Here is a 7,494-nt window from a genome sequence, read left to right on the forward strand (position 1 = left end):
GAACTCAAAAAACATCTCAATCAAAGAGAATAAGCACCTTTTTAACAATAAGTCGAGTCAAAATAATATGACAAATTTTTTTAGCCGTAAGTCAAGGAGTCAAAATAGTATGACAAATTTGACTCCAGTTAAGAAGATTGCCAACCCTCCCTCCGAAATATGGGAACAAACCACCTTAACAACCAAAAAGTTGCTGCAATGACCTTTTAAGTTCTTCAATCCTGATCTCATGGTAACCCAAGGTCCCAAATGAAGCCATTTGATTACATATCACCCATATGTGTCGGTTCATATGAATTCCCCTCTCTATATCACGCTAGCACCATTGTCATGATCAGAGGCGTCTCAGAGCAATCCAATCTTTTTCACTTCATCGTGTCTATCTCTCCACTTGCTCAGATCATGGATGAATCAGCCATGCCGATGGCCGAGGAAGTATGCAATAATAATAAGAATGATATTGTGAAATTGCAGAGCTGCGATGGCAAAATATTTGAGGTGGAAACAGAGGTGGCATCGACTTCAGGCATCATACAGAGAATGATGGGGGACTTGGGCACCCACATTACCATTCCTCTGCCTCTCGTTTCTGCCAAGATTCTGCGTCTGGTTATTCAATATTGCAGATACCATGTTCTTGATGCCCCCACTGTATCACTTGATGCCGTCAAAACGTGGGATGAGGAGTTCGTGAAAGCTCTTGTAGATGATCGCGCCACACTCTTCGAAGTTGCAAAGGCTGCCAACTACCTGGTGGTCACAAATCTTTTGGACTTGATGTGTCAAACTATTGCTGATATGTTGAAAGGGAAAACCGCTGAACAGATACGTGAGCTTTTCAACATTCGGAATGAAAATTAATCGTTAAATCACTCTGAAATGGCAGAGTACCTCCCTTTCTGCAATTCGGTTCGTTTGAACATGAATTTGAGAGCATGCCATTAGGTTTAGAGTACACATTTCCTTACGCATTATATGTTTTGTTTTTTTGGGGCACTTTGACCTTTTTACAGTAGCAGTTTGGAAGGGAAGGGAATTTTTATTACACAATTGCTCGTCTTTCAATCTGTTATTTTGGGTTCATAAATGAAAAAATATTGTTAATTTTACATAGGCGATGAAATGTGAGAGTGAGAAGTACTGTAACATTGTTAGTACCTTGATAGAAACATGTTACACATTATACCATTATACCATTTGCACATTATGTGACTCGTTAGTGTTGTTATGACTTTGCATCTAGTCAATTGTTCTTGTTATTATTTATTTGGAAGTATGAATGGTTGCTGTTCTAGTTTATTTTTAATATAATAAAAGAAAAATATATTATTTACTAGCAATTGTCTCAAAAGGTACCAAGAGAGGCCGATAGGATTATTAAATTGGAATTGTTGAATTTTTCTAGAAGAATTAATTGATTTGTTGAAAACGTTGTTTTCCCGGACTAGATCATTGTGCAATTACTTTTCTTTAGATGTTTTGTTTATATCTATATTATAAGGAACACATTGAATGTCTTATTTCATTTTTGCTATCCTTACTAATATCTTTTCGGTGCTTTTTCTTGATCAATTTGATGAAATATTCCATTATCCTTTGGTCAAAGTCCTCACCTGCATATTAGTGTACATCCCGGTAAGTTCAAAGCTCGAAAGTCAACCAAAAAAGTCAATGGCAAGAAAATACTCATTTGAAAGATAGATAGCAAAAGGGAATATATTATTATGTATGTATTATAATAATAATTAATATTAATATAATTAATTTTTGTTGTGATGATAAATCATATTAGTTTGGAAGAAATTAATAACTTGAAATGTGATTTATCAAAAATACATTATAAAAATTAATATAATTATCATTATTATTATTAAATATTTTACTAAATAACCTAATTATTTAATAAATATTATTATTAATATTAACATTAATATACTTACCATTATTATTATTAAATATTTAACTACCTAACTTAATTATTTAAGGCCACGTCTAATAAGTAATTGTGTGAATGGTCAAAAGTGATTAGCCAAAAGAAAATTCAAAAAGGTGTAGTGTTTGAATCATATTTTTGATGGTGAAAATAAATTCAACCCCATCAAAAACTTCCAAAGCATCTAAAATCTTGAAATTTGACACATGTAATCTAAATTTACGAAAATCCTAAAAAACTTTACAAATTTTTATCAAAATCTAGACAAATTTACAAACTATATGCAGTAAGTGAATATCAATAGATATATGCCGCTCTGTGCTTGAACGGTTCAATTCGAGCAAGATGTGTGACGTTTAGTCCGAAAAATATTATGCTTTATCTGCTATTATCTTGCATAGGGAAAAATGATTCCTCCAATTTGCTTGTCGAGATGAGTTCATCTAGGCTCCTAGTGTCAACTTAGCTTTCAATGAGGGGGTGTTAATCTTAAATTAGATATCTTAATAATAAGAAAAATCCATTAAGCTGTCATGAGTGATAGAAGATTAAAAAAGAAAATAATGACGGAATATATTTTTATCATAGTTAATTAGGGTTATTTTGTGGTTTTTTTTAAGGATAGATATAAATTAAAATCTAAAATAATTTATTTAATAAGTAATTAATTAATTTATATATATAAGGAACAAAAAAAATTGAAATTGAAATGGTTTATGTATATTACTTTATTAAAATATAGACCACATATATATATATATATATATATATATATATATAAAAGTAAGTAAAATAAATTGAAATGTTTTATTTAGTTTGATATCTAGTGATTTCTATCAAAAGACTATTTAATTCATTATGGATTATAGAAACTTGAATACAGAAAAGCCAAGCTAGCTTTTGGCAAAAGCCAGCGAAGATAGAAAAAGCAGTGAAAATATCTTGCCATGTCAAGAAGGCAATTTAACTGATATTTGAAAAAAGCAGTAAAAATATCTTGCCATGTCAAGAAGGCAACTCAACTGATATTTGGAAAAAGCAATCACACTTCAAATCAACGGTTGAAAGTGTCTCACTTGATCCAATGGATGAGGATGAAAGTGTTGACAATTGTTGATGCATAGGAAAGGCCTATCGGCCTAAATATTTGTGTGTAGATTGGTATAGAAAAGATATTGTAGTGTAATGTGATGTACTTTTGATTTAATTAATTAATCAGCATAAATTCATTTTTATTATAATTATCTATCTGACATGAGCCAGCTGAGAGGGATCTAGTTTTATTTTAGTGCAATCTTATTTTAGAGCTCAAAAAACAATATGCAATATTTTATTGTTTCAATTATATTTTTTTTATGGTTTTAGGGATTACATACATGTGCAATGATTCATTTTATAGTGGAATATTAAATTGGGTCAATAATAAATAAAATAAAATTAAGAATTGAAATCAAATTGATGTAAAATAATCAATTTTACCATAGGTGGTTTTTGGCTCTCAATTTTGAGAACACATTTTATTGTTAATAGGATTATTCTATTATATACCTCATTTAAAGACCTAAAATTCTAATTAATTTACAATTTTTCCAAAGATTTTAGTGTTTCAATTATCTAAAAATTGTGACAAGTTGTTGAGCTATTGATATATTGAGTGGATTGCTTGAATTCAACCATCATGCCAAAATTGAATGATTTTCTCTTTACATGTACACATTCTACATGATAATGTCCACCATATTCCCACATTGCTAGATATTTCCTTCTTATGAAAGTCCATTTATTATGGTTAAAACAAATATGATGACTAATATTAAAATAGTTAATAGTGTCAAAACTATAAGGAAACAACATTTTGTAAAATTACAACTCTACATTTTTTTCATAACGTGTAGACATGTTGATTTCTTCTTTTGTTATGTTTGAATCTATGCCTACATCTTTTATTTAATTTTTAATTTGTTCTCTAACCCATTCTAGTGTGCAATATTTGCCCCATTCCCCATGAAGATCATTAGGAAATGGGGTATTCCTTGGGTTTGATCTCTTAACTTGCCTTATTACTTTTGAAATTTCTTCTCTATTTTTATCATATAAATCAATCCATATTCTCATAAAGTCCATGTGGTACAAAATGAACTTGTTGAGTATAGCACTTTTGTCTACACTTATTACATGTCAACATGCTTATTTCAAACTCCAAAGGCATTGGTCGAGAAGGAGTCGGGGAAGAAGGTGAAGGCTCTTAGGAGCGATAATGGTGGTGAATACATCTCGGATGAGTTCAAGGATTTCTGCAAGGCAGAAGGAATTCGTAGAGAGCTCATAGCTCCCCATAACCCACAACAGAACGGGGTAGCTGAGCGGAAGAACAGAACGATTGTGGGTGCTGCACGGGCAATCTTGCATGATCAGGGCTTACCCCTTCACCTGTGGGCGGAAGCATGCAATACAATAGTTTATGTGCAGAACCGTTGTCCTCATAGGATACTTGGCATGAGTACACCTGAGGAGACTTATTCTGGTAAGAACCCTGATCTTTCTCATTTGAGGATTTTTTGTGCTAACGTTTACATGCATGTGACGAAGGATGCCAGGAAGAAGTTGGAGCCGACTGCAAAGGTTGGGATATTTGTGGGGTACACTGATACACCCCACAACTATCGTGTGTATTTGCGAGACAGTGGTAAAACTGTTGTGTGACGAGATATAAAATTTCAGGAGGAGAAAGCCATGAAGTGTTCGCTTGAGAGGGAGCTACACTTGCATGCAGATGAGGAGCTATTAGTTGCTAAGGATGAGCTTCAGGACGTGGATCAGCCACAGGACGAGGTTCATGGAGTGGAAGAGACCACTCATGCAGTGCCAACCATCAGAGGGCGAAAGTGCTTGACAGAAGCTGAGCGACTGGCTCAAGATGCAGAGAAAGTTGTAGGACCACCTACAGCCCAATGCAGGTAGAGACAATCACCTGATCGGTACACTGGATACATGGCTCTGATGAGCAAGTGTGTTGTGACTGAACCATCCTCTTTCGAGGAAGCTGTGGAGGATCCCGCATGGGTAGACACCATGGTGGAAGAGTACGATTCTATTGTCAGAAACAGTGCATGGGAGATTGTTCCTAGACCGGAAGGGAAATCAGTGGTGGGTTCGAGATGGATCTGCAAGGTCAAGCAGGCAGCTGACGGGAGTGTGGAGAAGTACAAAGAAAGATTTGTTGCCCGAGGCTTTTCACAGATAGAGGGGATCGATTATGAGGAGACCTTTGCACTTGTCACAAGGTATTCTTCCATACGGACGATTCTTGCTCTCTCAGCGCAGATGGGATGGCACATTCATCAGATGGATGTGAAGACTGCGTTCCTCAACGGAGTCATTGAGGAGGAGGTGTACATTGAGCAACCTGAAGGCTTTGAGGTCTTCAGTAGCGATTCGCATGTGTGCAGGCTCAAGAGAGCGCTGTATGGGTTGAAGCAAGCACCATGTGCTTGGTACACACGGATAGACAGCTATTTCACAGGACTTGGATTCTCCAAGAGCAAGGCGGATCCTAACCTATACCAGATTGTGGTGGAGGGTAAGTTGCTTATCATTGTACTGTATGTTGATTATTTGATTCTAACAGGTGACGAGTTGTTGATACTGTCATGCAAGAAGGATCTTGCTACAGAGTTTGAGATGAAGGACTTGGGCCTCCTTCACTATTTCCTAGGATTGGAAATATGGCAGCGCAGTGGTGGACTGTTTGTTTCTCAGGGCAAGTATGCTCGGGAGATACTGGAGAAGTTCAACATGCATGGATGCAAGCCTGTTGATACTCCTCTTCCTGGAGGTTGGAGGAAGGAGGATGCCACTTTGGGAGAAGAAGTGGATGCCACTGTTTATCGACAGTTGGTGGGGTCACTCATGTATTTGGTCAATACATGACTTGATATATGCTATGCAATTAACCAGCTTTCACAAGCTATGGTTAAGCCTACCAAGCTCTTCTGGAAGGCGGGCAAGCATGTATTGCGCTACTTGAGAGGCACATCGGGATATGGTTTGTGGTACAGACAGGATGATGAGGTGAAGCTATGTGGCTTCATGGATGCAGATTGGGCAGGGAGCCCAACGGACAGAAAGAGCACATCAGGAGGGGTCTTCAGTATTGGATCGACAGTAGTTTCTTGGTACAGCAGGAAGCAGAGATCCGTGGCACTCAGTTCAGCGGAGGCCGAGTATATGGCAGCAAGTTTGGCTACATGCGAGGCTATATGGATGAGGAAGATCCTGGTTGGTTTGTTCGGTTCTCATTTGGATCCTACTGTGATTTACTGTGATAACCAGAGTTGCATTAAACGCTCGGCTAATCCTGTATTTCATGATAGATCTAAGCATATTGACATCAGGTACCATCATATCAGAGATTGTGTGCAGCGGAGGATCATGTTACTTTCATACATTCCAATGGAGGATCAGGATGCTGATATTCTGACGAAGGCTCTCACCAGGAGCAAATTCGAGTACCACCGAGGCAGGATAGGGGTTGCTAATAATCCATATCTTGTCGAGAGGGAGTGTTGAGATTACAACAAGATGATGGAGCTTAGTGAAAAGATTCGCCTTCACTAAGTGGGCCCGCAGGCAAATTATGGCGCAAGTTCTATTTTTGATCACAGTGTGGATGATCACAGTGTGAGTGACCACAGTGTGAGTGATCAGAGTGTGAGTGATCACAATGTGGGTGACCAAAGTGTGGGTGACCATAGTGTGGGTGATCAAAGTCCATTTTTAGACTGGGTGTCAAAAATAGAAAAGTCAAATATTATTGTCTCATAATAATATTTGGACTATAAACTTGATCTTATTCTCTTGGAGCACTTCAGTTTGAGCTACAGATGTGTCCCATGCAGCTGTCAGAAGGAAGTATGCTTTTCTTATGAGTCAGTTGAGTTGTTGCATGCATGACTTCAGTTGGAACTCAATCAGTTGAGTTTGGTGGAGTTGATTGTGGAGTTGTGTTCAGTTTGACTTGGTTAAACTAGTTTTAGTTAGTCTAACTGCAAATAGACTAATGATGAGTTGTTAAACTAATTATTAACTCATAATACAACTATAGAATACGTCAGTTAACTCAGTTGCATGTCAGTGCATGTTCAGTTCAGCAGGGACAGGTGTTAGAGAATCAGATTGCTATCAGTTGTGACTATAGTTGTGCATCAGATCTTGCACAATCAAGGGATTGAGTATGCCAATGAGTTTGGTCATGTATTTGCCCAGTTTGTAGCTTCTACTCACGTCTTACACATTGTGAGTGATTCTTTGGAGGTGAAATACGAGTTTGGTAGACCATCCTCATTCATTCTCGAGCAAGTATTGAGCAGTGGAGGCAAGCAAGCAGTGGAATAGATTTGGAGATCAGATCTTAGTTGTATTGTGTGTAACTGGTGGAGCTGGTACTGGATTTCTTGTGATAAGCATTGTACTTTGTAATGTTACATGGTCTCAATCATTAATATACAGATAGTGTGGGGTTTTTAGCGAGATGCTTTCCCCGGGTTACATATTGTGTTAAT

The 7,494-nt window shown here is 37.0% G+C and overlaps 1 pseudogene; it reads left to right on the forward strand.

Annotated features, from left to right (window-relative positions):
• The first annotated feature begins 417 nt into the window (after positions 1-417).
• LOC149249252 (SKP1-like protein 1A pseudogene) lies at positions 418-861 on the forward strand (annotated as a pseudogene).
• The last annotated feature ends 6,633 nt before the right edge of the window (positions 862-7,494 follow it).

The sequence above is a fragment of the Pinus tabuliformis genome, chromosome 7 (genome assembly GCF_031772625.1).
Source record: "Pinus tabuliformis cultivar Carrire ecotype Pingquan chromosome 7, CPIR1, whole genome shotgun sequence".
Lineage (NCBI taxonomy): Eukaryota > Viridiplantae > Streptophyta > Pinopsida > Pinales > Pinaceae > Pinus > Pinus tabuliformis.